This window comes from Uloborus diversus, chromosome 3, assembly GCF_026930045.1.
Source record: "Uloborus diversus isolate 005 chromosome 3, Udiv.v.3.1, whole genome shotgun sequence".
Lineage (NCBI taxonomy): Eukaryota > Metazoa > Arthropoda > Arachnida > Araneae > Uloboridae > Uloborus > Uloborus diversus.
Genome location: NC_072733.1, coordinates 20,466,986 through 20,484,687, shown reverse-complemented (window position 1 = coordinate 20,484,687; position 17,702 = coordinate 20,466,986).

Below are 17,702 nucleotides of genomic sequence, written 5' to 3'. Positions count from 1 at the left end.
ACAAATACATCAGCAGTAAATTTTAAGATGTTTATTTATGATATGGGCATTTCATTTTCCATAATAAATGCATTTATAAAATGAAAAAGTAGAAATAAAAAGCTTTAAAAAGGTTGGAGTCTCAAAATATTGAAAATCATGAAAGAAAATGTTTCTATTAAAAGAAATCTGTTCCTGTAATACAAATACAAATGTGATGACCAGCAAGAGGTTGTGGGCCCAGTTAGGCTGGTCCCAGTCAATTTATTAGTCCTCAATGAAGATCAGTGAAAGGGTTTTAAGGGTTTTAAAGGGTTTTAAAGCCCTTTCTCATTAGAGTCTCTTTCGATAAGCTATTCCAAGAGCTCACAACCCCACAAAAGTAGTAATTTTTCCTAATTTGTGTGACATTATCACATCCATAAAAACATGCAGTGTACATAAGCTAAGTAATGTTTAGTTTTTATGTAATATTTAGTTACGTAACCACATTGAGATATCCATAAAACTACAGCATACATACATATTTTACTATGGGGTCAGTAATTGTTTCATTAATTTTTTTCTGCTCATTATTTCTGCAAATTGTTTTATTAAAAATGAGTGAAGCTGTTCTTTGTATTCAGTCTGAGGCATTCCAAGAAAACTTCGAACCAGGCCCAGATTTGAGTAACGGCAGATCCCACAGTGTAGGGGGGTGGGTGCATGTGCTTCAGAGACCCAACAGCAACTTGAAGAAATTGAAAAAGAAAATAAGAAAAATTTTGCACTAAGACTTACTAATGTTGTACTGGGCTGGCCTCTGGGGAGGGCCCTACAGGTTTTATTGCAGGAGCGCCCAAAATTTATAGATCTGGGCCTGCTTCAGACTGGACAGGTATGCTTAAATTTCAATGAGCTCCCAAAATATAATTATTTCCGATTATAAGCAAGCCGCTTTTCATGAGTTTAAAAACTGGTCAGCATGTAGATAGGCTCCAGTATTCTAAGGCAAGACGTAATTTTAAGTATTTGGTATGGATTCAGAAAAGAGAATAGGATCAAAGGCTAGCAGATAATACTGACAGGAGTCCTAAGAGGTTTTTTGCTTATGCTAACTCAATAATTAGTCAAATTGGCCCACCGGTCGACTAGCATGGAAATTTAATTCAAAACGAGAGGAATATAGTAAATGTTCCATATATATTAAAAAAATTCCTGTGTTTTTAACAAAACTGTATCTCAACAGTTGACACTAACAAGACACAAGCCATTACACAACTTGAAGATTTTGTGTTTTCCAGGGAGAACTATTAATTTCATTTGAAAAAAAAAACAAGTTCCGGGACCTGATATTTATCCAAAAATTTTAGTTGAACGTGCAGAGGAATTCATGGATGCCATTTTAAACAATTTCGATGCTTCTTATAGCTTAAAGACAGTACCAAGGACATGAAACTGGCTAACATAACGGCTCTCTTCAAGAAAGGGTCTAAAGGTAATGCAGGGAATTGTATTCCTGCAAGTCTAACTTCTGTGGTTTGTAAAATCTCGCAGGGCAGCTGTCATCCGCTGCTGAACAATGGATGTTCTTCAGCTAGGGCATGGGTGCAAGTTTGGTGATGTGTTCAAGATGGAAAATATTTTCAGCCCCCCCCTCCCCCACCCACATGCGGGCTTAAGGAAAAATTTGTATAAATGTTGTAAATTTTAACAATGCCAGTTTTGGAATTTGCTTGATTTAAATTTTAAGCCTTAAAATTGTAATATTTAAGTGATTTGACATCACAATTCCAGAAAGTCTAAAATCCGGCAATAAAAGGGGGGAGGGGGGTCTGGGGGTCTCCCCCATAAATTTTTTCAAATTGAAGTCCAAAAAACGCTATGGTAGGCCATTTTGGTAAAGTTCAGGGAAAGGAGGGGTTCAGGGCTCTTACCTCAATTATTTCAAACTGATAGTCCCAAAATCACAATATTGGGCAACCTTCAAAAATATTAGAGAAGGGGGGGAGACGCTATGGGCTTTTCCTGAAATTGAAGATTTAAAAACAAATTGTAATTTAAATTTCATAACGTTTGTACGCTTTTTGAATGCACTATTGAAGGGATGAAGTTCAGGAACCCACCTTCGGTAACATTTCGAAATTGAAGTTTCAAAAACGCAATTTTAGACGATGTTGGATAATGTAAGGGGTAAAAGCGTTTGCAGCACCCCACCATTAGTTTTTTGCCGATCGTAAACATTTTTATTGTAGCAATAAAATTGCTTAGGACATAAGATTTTCACTTTTGCAACATAAATCAGTTCTGATCAGAAAGTCTAACCAAGGTAGCGCTAACAAACTAGAAAAAAAGGAAAGGTGGGGGAAGGGTAAAGCCGACTAATGATAATGAACTGTCACCATTCCCCCACACAGTCTTCATTTGAAAAAGAATTCTTTTATAAGATAGAATTAGCAATAAAAAATCGCTTCAGTGAAGTAGGTATATTTTTTAAACAAGGTACCCTTTCCAACATTCATTAATTAAAAAAAGAAATAGGGGAACCGAATCCTAACCCCAGGCAGGGTTCCCGAATCACATCCCTCTTAAGGCACTCAAATATAGTCTAAAGTAGAGCTTTAAATATTTCAGCATCAGAGAATTTTCGGAAGAGAACTCCCGAAACCCTTCCTCTGAATTCACCACAAATGTCCTAAATTTCAATTTTTAAGGCTTCAGTTTCTAAATTGTTTTGTAGGAATAGTACCCCTCTTACCTATAAACATGACTTATGACCGCCTAAAAATTTTAATACTTTAATTTTGGAAACTTTTTTAAAGAATCTTCCTACATCCTTCCCCCTTAAGTCAGTCAAAGATAGCCCAAAACAAAGCTCTAAAAATTTCAGAAACGAAAATATTTCGGGCTGAGGGTGCGGAATACCCCCCTTCTCTCATTGTGTTTACTAAATGCTGTGTAAGTTTTTGTTTAAGGTTAATTTTTCTATTGAGAGAGCAACTCCCTTCCACACATCGCCAATGACAACCCAAAGTTTTAAGACTTCAATTTCGAAAACGTTTCGAGAAAGACCCCTGAATTCCCTAACTCTTAACTCACTCAAAAATAGCTAAAATAGCATTTCAATACTTCCGGAGAGGGAGACCCCCCCCCCCCCCCCCGAACTCTTTCCTCTTAGTTCTCTAAATTTTACTTAAATTTACGGTTTCCCCTTTTCATCACCGAAGATTTAAGAATTTAAATTCTAAAACGTATTGAGAGAAAGCCTTCGAATTCCCTCTTCTTAAGTCTTCCAAAGATTACCTAAAGCTGAGTACTTCAGCTTTGAATATTTTTTGGGAAAGGAGAACCCCGAACCCCAAGATGGTCTTAAGTTGCGCTTTTAAGACTCCAATTTCGGAATTTCGCCTAAAGAGAGCACCATCCCTCCCTCTTAACATTGCCAAAGACAGCATGAAAGTTTTAAGACTTCAATTACAAACACTTTTCGGAAGAGGGTCTCAAATGCCCTTTAACTTAAGTCATTTACGTATAGCCTCAGTTTTTAATACATCAGCTACAAAACATTTTCATGTTAAAACACCAAAACCATCTCTCATAAATTCACCAAAGATTGTCTAAATTAGTGTTTTTAAGTCTCCAGTCTTCGATTTTTTTTAAAACCTCCCCCTCCCCACTTTTACATCATTAAAGACAGCCTAAAACTTTTTGACTTTTAAATTTTTAAGGGTTTGCAGAGGAGAAATATCGAACCACTCCTAGCTTCAAAAATATTTTCAATTCAGTTTTTCGATATTTTATACTGTAACCCGTGAGTAACCCCCCACCCCGCCTTAGATTATCCAAGATATCAACGTTTTAAAACCAACGTTTTAGTTTGCGAACAGATTACCCTCCTTGCAAGAGCAGCGTTTTTTCGCAAACTCATGCTCCGTTATTTTTCTTCTTTCCTTTCTCTCTCTCTCTCCCCCCCCCTCCAATATTCCCAGTCTAGCGAGTGTTAGATTCAATGAGAGAATTTAGTGTTTCCTCAAGTCTTTGTCAAAATGCAGGAACGGTCGCTCATCGGTGTTTCCAACCAGCAGCTCCTTGGTCAATGCAGTGAGTTGGAAATAACAGAGCTACACCTAAAAAAAAGTGAAACGGTGCGAGTCGAAAAGCCACTCCTACAAAACCACGTTGCAAACAAAACGAGCCCATGGCGGAAAACCGAGAGAATGTCGATGTAAATTCGTGGTTATGGAACGGTCCAGTAATATTAAAGCATATTTTTCAAAAACTCAATTTTTCTTTTTTCATTAAAAACTAAAAGAAAGTCATCGAATTTCTTTTCGTCATCGAATTTTTCCGTCCCGACCTCCGTCTTGGAAATTTTGTCAAGATGGAAATCCGTCCTGAGACGGAAGGTCTTGCACCCATGAGCTAGGGAACTCAATCACGGTCGGCTTTTTGCCGGCAGAAACTAGTTTTTGCCGTGGCAGTGGCAGAAACTGGTTATAACCGGTAAAAACTGGCAAAAACTTAAAAATGTCTTTAATAACTCAAGTAATTAGTAAATGATATTTGTTTAAGTAAACTAAAAAATTAAACATCATTTCATCATTTAAAAAAATAAAATCCCATGCTAGTGCCCTTGATTTAGTTCAGAAAAGGAACTTTCCAATTGCAGAGGCTCGTAGTATTTGGATTAATTAACAAAGAATAAAAAATCATACAGGGGTGCTTAGGAAAGAGGAGTGACATACAGAATTAAACAGGCATTACTGATTGTAATTAGCTCACTTATATGCTTCCTCTGAATTGTTTGTGATTGAAACTATCATGTCATGTGCTTCACGAAGAAAGTGCCAGAATTTTACTTGCCTAAATTTTGTACCTAATGTCACAGCTTTGAAAAACAAATTAGACCCATTTCTCAAACCTATTTTTCCAGTCAAATTTTTACCACAACCCCAGTTACTACATGGTGGACCAGTTATACAATAGATGAAAGTTTCACAAACATTGCTTGCTCCTTGATGCATTGTCTGCTAGCTCTTCTGTTTTAAGAATATTCTAAAATTTCTCATTTGTGCGTAGTAAATTGAGAACTGTTTAGATTTTTGAACCCACCTTTTCTAAGAGGCAATTGCAGGATGCAGGGTCTAAACAATGTAACATTTGATTTTGAATTGTGATAATTTTGTAATAAAATTACAGTACTTTGGTTAACAATTAATTATTTTTTCCATGCATTTTCAGTTGTATATCAAGAATTATTTTTTTATTTTGCGAGTTTTTGCCAGTTTCTGCTGCAAAGTGGCTGAAAGTGGTTTTTGCCATGCAGGTTTTAACCAGTTTCTACCAGTGGTTTTAACCGCCTCGGCAGAAACTTGCCAACCCTGAACTCAATCCATCTTGACGACACCATAACACCACCTGCACACGGTTCATTGCAACAGAATTTCTAGCAGTGTCATATTGAGAGATTCTATTGACTAGTAGTTAAATGAAGCAGCTGAAATTGTATTTGTACAAAAAAACGCAACAATTTTTTAAGTGTGTCCAAATGACTTCCATATCTACTTTCAAATGTGTCCCTAGTCTCTTCCGAAATGTGTTCCTAAGTTCAAATTTGACAAATATCCTGAGCGGAACACAATCAGAGCACATTTCAGAACAATTTCTTTTTAAGCAAACATTTTGGAACACATTGTAGTACACACTCAAACAACTAGAACACTTCTTCTAATTTTAAAATTATTCCAAACCTGTTCCCAATGTATACTAGGAAATTGCAGGGCATTAGTCCTTATCATATATTTTTTAATTATATATGCTTATCTATATGGGTCAAAATGCAGCCTGATTTTTTAAAAATATATCGAGCAGATTATACTTTGAGATAATAACTACTTGACACGATATTGAGTGGAACTTGCTTTAAATTTCTATTTTCTCTAGTTTAATTTAAATCCTGCAATAGCATCTCAAAACAGTCTCCACCATAAATTTTTCCAAATAATGCTGACTTTATTCAAAGTCATACATTTGTTTTTCTCACACAGTTTTACCTTTCTTTTCCTACTAATAGATCTTTTTATGTAGATAACTTGATCCATCAGAAAAGTTCAAATAAGAAAATATAATTTCGAAAGAAAAAATTTGAAATATATTTTACAACCTGCAACTGTTCGGGGGGGGGGGGGGGGGGGAATTTAGGAATAATTAAATTTGAGTCTCTTTCAATCCCCCTCTGATCTGGTGCTCTGGGCAGCAGCTCACCTTGCCCGCCCCTGTTTATGTTATTCAATTTTTTTTTTTTTTTTTATCGTGGGGAGGGGACAGCATCATTTTGTTCAGGGCAGTAGAAATACTAGAGTCAGCATTGACTGCAATCCTTAAAGTCAGCTCTGTAGAATGGTTTTCTAGGATTTGTGTGCTTAAAACTTCTTTCTCCGGAGGAAACATGCTACTTTCACTGAATTTGTCAGCAACATTTTAAAAGAAAGTTCTTTCAACAAAAAGCTAAAGCTTCATTCTTAATGTTGATTTTTTAAATTAATTATATTACACTAAAAGTTTTATTTATGTTTAAAAATAATGATAAAGCAGTGCATAGTTAATTTTTAATTAGTGCCCCCCAGGGGACTTTGTTTTACCTACTATTATGTATTTAGTACTTCATAGTCCATTGAAAGACGAGATTGATTATTACATGATTTATTCAAGGACAACATCTCGCCGTACGTACACGTACACGCCATATCGAATAGAAACACGAAACTACATCTGGACTGGGAGTTGAAGTAGAAGTTACAATGGTAGAAGAAGTAAAAGTAGAAATTAATACACAACAATGCTTGCGTTCGACGAACCTCACCGGTCTACCGGTAAGTAACCAGTTACAAACCGCAGCGTTCTATGATCAACCGGTTACCTCACTGGTTACCATTCTAAGCAGTTGATTGGAGCACGTGATCATTAGTTGTCATGAAAACTAACTAAAATTTAAAACCCGGAAGTTTACGCTTCAGAAAAAATAAGGAAAGTATTACTGATTGCAAAACTCGCTGGGGCAGCCTGAATGCAATGTTTGAGCAATTCTCTAAGCTTCAGGAATAAACTCAAAACCTTCATCTTACAAAAAGGGCACATTATTTTTCTTTAAAGCAGAAATAAATGAAAAACCCGACATTTACATACGACTCGAAAAGATGCGACAGAAACTAGGATGTCTGACATGACAGCGCGGTAAGTTAAGGGTCTCTTTAAAGTGAGAGGCTAAGTTAGTGAAGTTATCCAAAACTTTTACTGAGACATGGTGAAACTAGAGTCCCTATATGAAAACGTAGTTTTCAGAGTTGCGACAACCGCTACGCTCGGAAAGCGCAACCGGTTACAGGGGGAAGATAGGGTTGCCGCCGAGCTGCAAGATTGGCCCCTTGTTCGCTTTCGAGTTTCATGCCGCAAACGGGAGCGGAAAGAGTGGTTGAAACGGGTTCTAAAGGATGTAAGCACGCGGATTCGAAAATGCATGGTGTTCAATAAGTGAAACGCTCGATTTTGATTCGAACATTAAAAAAAGACAAAATGGCCCTGTGTTAGCAGAATTTTTTTCTTAAACCTTATTCTCTTTAATACGATCAATTTTAAATTAATCAAAAGATTCCGAGACAACGAAAATTACAGTACAATTTTAATTGATTCAAAATGAATGAAAGAATAAAGACTGATTAAGAAAATGAAAATAAATAAATAAGCAACAAATAACGAACATAAAAAATTGCTTGTTTTTCCTACATTAAATTAAGCTTTATAAAGATTTTTGAACATAAATATTTCTTATATTGATATCAAAAGCATTACTTATTTTTTTCTATAAAAAGAAAAATATATAATTTTCTGATTTAAATGGAACAAAGTTTAGCATTAGCTTAAAAATTCCGAAAGGAAATATATGCCTGGGATGCCCACTTACGGGGGGGGGGGGTGCTGCTGTTAGGGGTGTGGCACCCATGTATATGCAAAGGAAAGTTTGAAAGAGTAATACTAGAAATATGTAGAAGCTTAAAATAAGGTATCCTATCCAGGCCAGGATCTATACATTTTAGGCCTCCTCAGAGGCCATCAGTGTACATTTGTAACGTTAAATAAGTCTTAGTGCTGGGTTTTTTCAATTTTTTTCTTTAATTTCAGAGGCCGTTGAACCCCTTAAGACGTGGGGCACCCCACACTGCGGGGATCCTATCTCGCCCCAATCCACTCCAAAAAAAAAAAAAGAAGAAGAGAGATTAAGAACCTCTGAATATTTTAATGGTTTAGTGGGCAAAGTTGAAAACTGAAATTATAGTAATCAGAGGTCATTTATATTTGAAACTAGATGCAGATAGAAATATTCATAAATAAATTGGGAAATTAAGGAGGGGGGAGGGGTGTATTTTTACTCATCATATTTTTTCAACATTCTTATATGCATAAGAAACAGATGTCTCCATTATTTTATATTTATTTCTTGAAAGTACATCTATTATTTAAAATTTTCAACAACATTTTTGTACCAAAACAATACTAGAATGAAAGGTTGTTAGATAGTAGACATTTTTTTAATGAAACAAAATTAAAACAATTCAGAGCACCAAAAAAGGACTTGTACTTATTTTGAATTTTTATGACAAAGCAAAAACTAAAAATTGAGAACAATTTAGCATGAGGAAAACTCATTTATATCATGCTAAGTTTTCAGATCAATAGCATGATCTTATTGTTGTAATCTTGTTGTTGTAAACAACATAGATCTCTGTTGTTCAATTTACTTTTTGGTGTTATTGTATCTATAAACTTGATTTAAAACACAAAATTTTCAGCATTTTCATCCGAAAAAGAAAACCTTAGTTTAATTAAAAACTTCAGTCACTAATGGGCTGATCTTCAAAAAGAGCAACTTTGCTGTCACATGTCTTTTACAGTTAAAACTAAGGAATAATTTATTATTTTTTAATTTCAGCAAAAATATATCCATTTACATCTGCCGACAGTTTTTTTTTTTTTGTAATAATTTTTCTTTTTGGTTTGCAGCATGTGAATTCTCACCTCCACGTGTTCAGTGGCGGATCCAGCCGATTGTTTTGGGAGGGGCCATCCGAAATTTTTGAACAAACTTTTCCGACCGAATTTAGCTCCATGCCACTTCTAGGCAAATTTGAAATCTGCCGTCCCTCCCCCACCCCTAAAAGAAGCAAAATATCCTTGACTTAAAAAAAATCTAAAAAAGTGTTCCGCAGATTCGAACTGTCAAACTTATGAAGAAATGATGGCGTTTCACATCCTGATGCGCCCCGATGAAATCATCACAGTGTTCTCCGAAAAATTTTTTTTATTCTGCAAATACAATGATTGAAAAACATTTGATTTCATAAGATGTGTGAAAGTAATCATTATTAAATTACAAGAAAAAATTGTCTCTGTGGAAAATGAAAGAGTGCTAATATTTTACTTTCAAGTATAACAATTTATTCAAAAAATGTGTTTTATAATAGCAAATTTGCCTCCCCTGGAAAGTTTGCCGCCCTACGTAGCTGTCTACTCTGACATTTTGGGAATTTGGGCCCTGATAACTACCAGAAATTTTATTAAAATGAAGTTTTAAGAACTCAATTTTCGGGGGTAGAGACATTAAGTGAGGGGGTGTATTTAGGAATCTCCCTCAAAAAAGTTTCAAGGTTTAAATGTCCAAGTAATTTTTGAAAATTCGGAAACTAAAAACGCATTTTGTCCATTTTTAATGAAGTACGGAGAAAGTTCGGGTTTCGGGCGCTGGCCCCAAAATACTTTTTGAAAATAAAGCTTAGAAACCAAAATATTCTGTCATTATACATTGAGAAGTTAGAAGAGGAGGGGTGCTCTTCTAGCTCTTCAGCTGTCCAGCCTAAAAATGCACCTTTAGGTAATGTTTGCATACATTAAATTAAGTGTGAAGGTGCTTAGAATCCTTCCTTCCTGGAAATATTTTGCCTTCGAGGCTGTAAACATTCGATTTTTAACTACATTTATACATATTTTAGAAAGGGATGTAAGATTCGTGAGCTCCTCCAAAAAACCTCCTTTCTCATCATGATATAAACTAGGGAGGGAGGGGGTCCTATCAAAACTCGTTTGTAATTGAAGTCCCAAAAAAATTCATTTAAGTTGCCTTAAAGCAAGTTAAATGATAAGGACTGGATAAGCTATAGTTTCCGTAGACATTTTTCCAAATAAAAGACTTAAAATGCAATTTTTTGCTAAATATCAAATCATTTGTGAAAGGGCGTGGGAAAAGGGGGGTCTCCTCCTAGTTTCAAAATTAAAGCCATAAAAAAAATAAAATTTATGCTCTCTTTGGTCTTAAGAACAATAGGTATACTCTGAGAAACGCAGCATTCAGAGATCGTCCAAGTGTCTGTAGTTGGAATCAAGAAATGATGTAAAAGATGGAGAAAAATTTTGGAAATAAAAGTTTTGTTTTGAGGACAGGGATATAATTTATCTCGAAATTAAGACCTATACTTCTTTTTCAATACAATACATGTGTTAAATTTTGTTATCTTCTCACAATATTCTTTTCTTTTTTTTCCCCTTAAAAAAATTCCTACAACCACAAGGCTTTGGGAGGGGCCATGGCCCCCATGGCCCCCCTCTAGATCCGCCCCTGCACGTGTTAGAATTTAATTGATTCAAAATAAATAAAGAGATTTAAAAAAAGGTAAGAAAATGAAAATAAATAAATGAACGACAGATAATGCACATTAGAAATTGCTTGTTTTTGTTTCGGAAAGGCAAACGTTGTAAAGAGTTTTAAATCTAAAAATATTTCCTGTAACCATCTAAAAAGCAATATCACTAATTAAAATGGATTGCTATTAAAAAAAAAATGCTAATTAAAATTGCATGTTTAAGCTTACCCTGTACAATTTTCTGATTTAAATGTGATTAAGTTAAACATTAAATTAAAAATTTGAAAGATAAATATGCAAAGGAAAATTTGAAAGTTCAATACTAGAAATAGGTAGATGGTCAAAACGAGGTAACCCCTCCCCCCCCCCAAAAAAAAGAAAGAAAGAACCTCTAAATATTTTAGTGGTTCAGTAGGCACTCTTGATTAAAATATTAATTTGAATAAAGTTGAAAATTATTACTTTAATTTGATGTAGATAGAAATATTCAGAAATAAATTGAGGAGTTGAGGGGGTGTAATTTGAAACATGACTTATTTTCAACTCATATGAATAAGAGACAAATGTATCTATTGTTATTTATTTATTTCTCTGCATCACATCATGTAACTATTACTTACATTTTGAACAATATTTTCAAATCAAAACAATATTATAAAGAAAAGAAAGTAGACACTTTCTTAATGAAACAAAGAAAAAAATCATTCCCAGCACCAGTAGAGGACATGTACTTATTTCCAATGTTCGTGGAAAAGCAATGTTTACATTTAATTTTGACAGAGATTTTAAATACAACTTAGCATGAAGAAAACTCATTCATTCCATACTAACAGTTCAGGTCATTACCACATAAAGATTACAACAAAAGTCTCTAATGTTCAATTTATTTTTTGGTGTTGTTACATCTGTAAACTTTATTTCAAACATAGAATTTTTCTCAATGAGGCAATTAAAATCAAATTCAGGGTACCAAAACAGAATTCGTAGTTTTTATAGATTTTGGGGCAAAAACTATTATTGTCAATAACTGCTTAAGTAACAAAATGAGCAAAGATTAATCTTTGTGTTCTCTGAAATGTAAAGTAACTTAAAAATATTCACATGTTCAAAATGTGTTTATTATTATCAAATTTTTAAAAATTCCTTACAACAAAGTATTATTTCCTAAAACTAATAACTATGGACAAAACACAAGTTTAATCAAAAATTTCAGTCACTTATAAGCATAAAGAAAATAAATTTTGTTATAGGTTTTACTCCCATCTACTCAATTAGAGAGTTTCGATTAGACAGGGCAAAATATACTGATGCTTGTAATTTGTTTTCTTTTCTACTATTTGTGAAGTGAATGTTTGTGGGGGGGGGGGGGGGGGACACCTTGATTGAAATAAATTGAATTTTTTGTTCAGATTTTTTCATATAGATTGCAATTCCATTCATTACCCTGTATCATGGATGGATGAACATGACCTATATTCCAACATCCTGAAAAATGCTTCCAGAATTTAGTCAGAAACAGAGAAGGTGCATTGACAGTCGGGAGTGGACTAAGATAACAGTTGCTACCTATCCCTTCCAAAATTGGAGTTGTTTGCAGTTATTCAAATCCTGTCCCGTAGTTAAGTGGGGAGAAAAATCTCTTCTTGAGAGGGGGGGGGGGATTTCTGGATAACTACACAAAGAGAATAAGCATCAATGAACTGTTCATTTAATGTTGAAATAAACAAACCTAAATATATCTTTCATAATTTTATGTATACCTAAAGTTTTTAGCCTTGCATTGAATACCGAAAAATTTATTAAAAATCTAAATTGAAAACAATATTTTTACATGACAAACAAGCATAAACCTTAAAGCATTTGTTTTACAAAACAAATTCAAAACTCTAAATTTAGAGAATCAAAACAGAATTCCAGCTATTTCTCAATTTCTGTTGCAAAATTGTTTGTTTTACCTCTTTACATTTCAATATTATAATACAAATGAATGATAATAAATATGATAATAAGTGTGACAAAGCAGAAATACAGCACTGTTTGTACGAAGAAGATCAAAATTTCATTTAATTACACTATTTAGCATTTAAACACAGAATTTTTGTTGGTTTGTATGTTATTGTTGAAAGTCCAAAGACCATTTCGGCAACAAATTTCCTGAAGTCATCAGCATAATAAGAAGCATAACAAACATGAATGGCATATTATGTATGGAAGTTTATTATTTTTTTAAACAACTTCATTAGTTTTGATAAAGCTGTTAAGCTAAGAAAACTTGGAAAATGATTTCTGGACATCCTTGTAAACTAAATATTGGAGATCATTCTATTATACAATTTTTTAAGCGAACAGTACAATACTATCACGAGTTTTCTGGAACATCTGCATCAGGGCTATAATTCAGTTAGTAGTTGAGCTTTCTTCAAGTTGCAGAATATCTGGAAGAAACTTAAAAAACATTAAGGGCAAATAAATTTAAAAGCAGAAGTAAAACTCTTCAAATGTGCTAAATCATCAATACGGCTGAACACAATTGGCAGGAATGTTTTTTTAAACTAGTTCAAAAAATTATAAATGGAAAATAAATAAACAAACTTTAATTGAAATAGAGCTGTATTTCAACTACTTTGCATTAAGTGTTGTAAAATTTAATTTCAAATAACAGGATGTGTTTTAAAAACACTTGAAAAAGTAAAACACATATTACAGGGGAATATTTTACCTAACTCATCAATCTCTTTTGACTAGCATAGATTGTTTTTCATTTAATTATGTACATATTTGTTACTGTGTATCATCTTTGCTCTTAAGAAGAGAAATCATTAGTTTATGATGACTAAAATAAGTAATGAACGTTCGTGATTCTAAATTTTTTAGGAACCGTGAGAAAACTTGCTTGTTTTTTCTGCACCTCACTTAGGAATATCCACAACAAAATTGTAAGGTGAGGTGGGGCATGTTGTACGGGTTCCAATTATTTGAATAATATTTTTTATTTTATTTTTTGACCAACAAATAGCTCCTATGGTCCTACAAATCCTATAATGAAATCACATGGTACAGTTAAATTGAATAAATTTTATTCCAGAAAGTGTTATTTCAGCAGTCCTGAGTAATTTTCAGAAAACTATGAATTTATTTTTTTAATGGTTTTAGTCAAGATTGCGGAAAAAAAAATTGAACTCCTGTCTTAAACTTTTACGTGAATGCTACTACCTCATCAAAGCGCTTACTTGTGATTGTGATTGAAAAAATGTGAGTGCATACTAAAAAAAATTAATTATAAACTGTTTTTGTTTGTTTTTAATATATAAATTTAAGTGAAATTAATTATTAAAAAATATAGAGAATGCAATATACTGATGCTTGAATTTAAATTCTTTAAAATAAAGCCACAATTTTTTAGTAAATTCATTTATCTATACCTGATATTTCAGCTGGCCACATGAATCAGTTTTGAAAGCCAGTCGGGCACCACTGTTTTAGAGCATTTGAATTCCTCTTTATTTCAATGTTCTATTTCCTGACAAAAAGTATTGATTTTCTAAAGACTTCAACAAATTAAGATAAGCTCTGATAAATTGAATATTTATTTATTTATATATTTATTTTTATGAGTGGTTGAAATTAACTCGAATGCAATTAAATTACTTTTTGAGTGGGTGAGGCAAAATCATGAACATGTAATAAATGAATATAAATAATGAAAGAAAAATTACTTTTAAAGTTGATGCATTATAATAATAATATAAGAAAATAAATAACTCTGATTTAAGGAAGCAGTTACTAAACACTTTACTTTGCATTGGTTGAAAACATCGGATAAATACCAAAATATCCAATATACAGTCAACTCCCGCTACAAAGCGATCCGACTTACGCGAAATGGCTGTAACGCGATTCTTTCAACAGTAAAGAATTTTTGAGCTAGCGCGAATTCCTGGCCCGCAACATGAAAATTTTGGGAAAGGAACCGTGGTGAGTAAGTTGTTTTTCGTGACCGGACCTTCATCCCTTTAGAATCACTGAGAGCAGAAGAACCCACACTGTACTAGTCTTTTATCGCTTATATAAATAACTACTTCTCATTTTCCATTATTATTTTTTCATTCTAAATGCGAAAGTTAACGAAATATAACGACACCTAGGAGCGCTGCTTTATCTAAAGTTGATGAAGATAGAAAGAAAAAGAGAACGTTTCTGACAATTAAAGAAAAGGTAAAGCTTCTTGAAAAGCTGAAGCTGAACCAAAAAATGCTTCCAAGGGTAGCACAACAATTAGGTATGACGGTATGAGTTAATCTTCCATACCTACAATTAAAAGTCAAGAAAAGGAAATCCATAAAAGTTCACCGAGTAATAGTATCCAAGCAAAATGCAAAAATTTTGAAAATGGAAGCTGTTTTTAATTGTAAATTAAAGAAACCAGGAAGAGGGGTAATGCCATAGATGGAAACTTTATAAAAGAACCAATGAAGCAACTGTATTTAAAAATATATTAGAATAACTGCAGCATAAATCATCATTTTCACTTTTTTTAAGTTACAAATATCATTACTGAATCAACTGTACAGTACAACTATAGGGCATTTGTTCTCCTTACTACATGCTATACGTACAGTACTGGTTTATTTTATGTCTTTCTTTCCCATTGATCATTGTTTTTGTGCATCATAGCAGTATTTTACGTTGAATAAAACGACTTTTTTTTAAAAATACAAATAAAAATTCAGTTCTTGATGTAATAAACAGTAAGGTATGGTTAAGAAAAGGTTTTTAACTGTTTAAGTTTGTGTTTATACGTGTCTAAAATGATTGGTTATGTATATAAAACCTTTTTCCACAACGCGAAATTTCGACTTACGCGAGGGGTCTTGGAACGCATCCCTCGCGTAAGTCGGGACTCGACTGTATATCAAAATATTGGATATTTTCGAACCCTGATCTTTACAGATAATCTCAAAACCCCACAATGACAGCCTTTATTTTAAAATGCAATTCCACACTAGTTAAAATTTAACTCCACATTAATCGAGATAGGATTATTTAAAAATCATTTTTGCACCAAATATCGAAATTTTTACGAACTTGATGCGGGTCGAGAGCTTCATGTACTTTATTTTTCTGCTGATCTAGAATTTTTCTAAAGTTTGATTCCAAGAAACAGGTTGTGTCATAATGATACACGATAGACGTGAAACATTTTAACTATTCATCAAACACTTTTGAACAGATTGTGTTTCTTATTCGTATTTTTACATAAAATTATATACATGTGTCCACTGATAATGATCATCGTCTTCCTTCTTAAGAAGAGAAATGATCTGTTTACGATAACTAAAGTAAGTAATTACAAATGTGCATATTGATCTCCCCGCTGCCTGAACGCAGTACATGCAACCATACAAAATGAGAAAGGAAGCGAGAAGAGTGTAATGTCTCACTTTTCTCCAATACCTGAAGGCAAGCAAGCCACTGCTTTCCTTCTAACCGACATTGCTTATCCCCACCACTTTTCGTCACAGAAAAAGGTTGGATCATAACTTCAAAGCCCTCGCATAAAAAGTTTCACTTAAAAAATCTTTGATTCAGCATTTTATCATAAAAGTATTGATATTTCAACCCGCAAAACTTTAAATGTACCAAATTTCTGACAAAGAGCTGTGGTTGGGAGGACTTTTACAATCTCAAAAACCCATGATAACGGTCCTGATCTCAAAGGTAATTCAACACTTGTTAAAACTTAATTATATGTATCAATCATGGCCATAATTATTTTAAAATCATTTTCTCAATAAAAATAGAAAATTTTTACTAACCTGAAGCAGAGTGATAGCATGCACTTTATTCTTCATGTGATAAAGAAAGAGTAGCATGTAAAGGAAATAACTAGGCAACCTAAAAATTAGTAAACCCTAATTAGAGCATAATAAAAAGTACCAACACACTACTTGAAACGAACTTAGAACATCAGTTTTCTGTTGATGGTGGAACACACAGCAAGTGACATGCTTGTTGAATAAAAAAGAGTAAATTACCAAAATAACCAAAACTGCCTACAATTCATTAAATTTTTAATAAAATAGTACATTTTAAATTGGCTCGCTCAACTTAAAAAATCGATAAAAACTGCCGTGTGTCAAGCAAGTGTTCTACTTCATATTTACCTCAAACGCTTTGGCAAATTCATGTGGTGACATTAATTTTATAATCGAATTGACATTTTTTTTTACAATTTTTAACTAATAAATATTTGGCAGAAAATCATAACAAATCGTTTTTCCTTAAATCTAAATGTTATTAAAAGATACTGCCAGCAAGCATTAAAAGTTCTATAATTTATAAGCATTTTATTTCCTCTGCATCTCCTTTCAAAAAACAAAAATTTGACACTGTAAATACTTACGTTGCATAAAGAGAAGATTTAACTTTCAGTTTTATAGCTTGAAGGAATATTGAAAACGATACATAAGTCAATTTTTGTCAATGATCAGGAAAAATAAAAACCCTAACATTAGAACATAAGTTAAAATGGGTTTTAATATCAAGTCACATTTATTAAAAAAAAATTCTGCAACATACAGCATTTATAATACAAATCACAAGTTAAGACATCCTCACGTACATCACCAGTGTATGTTTTGTTTACTTCCACTCGTCGCCAAGCACGAAATTGATCGCGCCAAACCAAATACAGAGATCTATCGTTAAAAAAATTTAATTTACACAATTTAAACTTTTGCCTTGTCTTAAAGTGTTGTTTTTCAATAACGTTGTGGTTGGATTAATCGATTTAACAGGAAAACTAACTATAAAAGACCCAAATAAAGTGTCAGAAGGGAATTTTAGCACACCGGAACACATGTTCTTGATATAATTACGCGATAGTTAAAGAAATAGGAATGGACTCACTCAAGTAAAGCTACACACGTATAATTTGAACATTGTAGAACAGTAATATGAGCATTAAAATCTTGGACTCACCTTTAATTTTCCAGATTCTGGGTTTTTCCATAGCACTGTCATACGCTCCATGTTAATCCTACGGGAGAAGAA